General features: G+C 50.8%; 1 pseudogene; it reads left to right on the forward strand.

Moving 5' to 3' along the window:
• The first annotated feature begins 409 nt into the window (after positions 1 to 409).
• On the forward strand, positions 410 to 1,722 carry LOC131766328 (cytohesin-2 pseudogene; annotated as a pseudogene).

Below are 1,722 nucleotides of genomic sequence, written 5' to 3' on the forward strand. Positions count from 1 at the left end.
CTGGCTGAGCTGTTGCCAGGCGAGAAGAACATTTTTCTTCCTCCTTCGGCTTTAGTAAAATAGTGTTATTTCCTTCTGGAGATGCAAAGTACACCTCTTCCTGTTGGGATCTGTATTGATGTCCAGTGGCACCTGCCTGAGAGCTCCCCATTCTGCCCTTGCCACTCAATTTTAGTGAGGTTTCCCTTTATTTTCACAATACTAAATGTCATTTTCTGACTTATAAACTTATGTTATTTTTATTACATGGCAGCTATTCCAGTTTCTCTACTATCCTCCTGTAGTTTTTCATTTTTCGTTTTCTTTCTCCTTGTTTAGGCGGTGGCAGCCACCCAGGGGCATTTGAGCTGGCTGACCTGCACCCACAGGCCACCTCGGATCCAGGACTGCCCATGGGGTCTTGGTAGCCATGGAGGGCAGTGTCTATGAGCACCCAGACCCAACTCCAGAGGAGCAGATGGAGCTGGAGAACGTCTCACTGTTGAAGCAGAAGCTGCTGCTGGAGATCCACTACCTGCAGGAGGAGCTCAGTGAAGTCATGAGCGAGACTGCCTGGAGGCCAATGAGAGCAGTGCATCCTTGCAACAGGACTGGAACATGGCAATGGTTAGGAAGAACTCCAACAAGGACCGCAAGAAGGGGGATCTAGTTCTTGGTGGAGAAAAAACTTCTTCAGTACACACCCAAGGTGTTCACTTCCTGTTTCCTGTTCAAGGGCAAGGGCCTGAACAAGACAGCCATGGAGACTACCTAGGGGAGAGGGAAAAGCTGAACCTAGCAGTGCTCCATACCTTCATGGATCTGTGTGACTGGTGCAGGCCCTCAGGCAATTTCTATGGAGCTTTCTGCCTCCCCAGAGGCCCAGAAGATTGACCAGATGATGGAAGCCTTTGCCCAGCGATACTGCCGGTGCAACCTTGGGGTTTTCGAGTCCACAGATGCATGCTATGTGCTGTCCTTTGCCCGGGATAATGCTGAACACCAGCCTTCACAATCCCAACATCTGGGAACAAGCCAGGCCCAGAGCATTTTGTGACCATGAACCAGCACAGCAAGTAGGGTGGGCCCTGCCTGAGGAGCTGATCAGGAACCTCTAGGACCACACCCAAAATGAGCCCTTTAAGATTCCAGAGGATGATGGGGATGATCTGACCTTCTTTAGCCAGCACCTGCAGGGCTGGCTTCTTAAGCTGGGAGGGAAAGGGGGCCAGGTGAAGAGTGGAAGCAGCGCTGGTTAATCCTCATAGACAACTGCCTCTACTATTTTGAGTAGAGGACAGACAGGGAGCCCAGAGGAATCATCCCCCTGAAGAATATGAGCATCAGAGAGGTGGATGACACCCAGAAACCTAACTGCTTTGAGCTTTATATCCCTAATAACAAGGAGCAGCTCATCAAAGCCTGCAAAATGGAGGCAGATGGTTGGATGGTTGAGGGAAACCATGTGGTGTACCTGATCTTGGCCCCCATGCAGGAGGAGAAGGACCAGTGGATCAAGTCCGTCCAGGCAACTGCGAGCACGGGCCCCTTCTAGAGTTGCGGGTGGCAAGGAAGAAGTGGATTTCTGTTAAGAAGAAGTAGGAACAGCCCTGCCCCTTTGCCCCCACTCCATTATTTATTATAGAACTGCCTGCCCTAGTGGCTGGCTGGGCCCTGCAGCTGTGGATCCTGGTGCCCTATTTGGAAAATTCATCACCTCTAGCACCTCTCTCTTATTTGTAA

Source organism: Kogia breviceps, chromosome 12 (assembly GCF_026419965.1).
Source record: "Kogia breviceps isolate mKogBre1 chromosome 12, mKogBre1 haplotype 1, whole genome shotgun sequence".
Classification (NCBI taxonomy): domain Eukaryota; kingdom Metazoa; phylum Chordata; class Mammalia; order Artiodactyla; family Physeteridae; genus Kogia; species Kogia breviceps.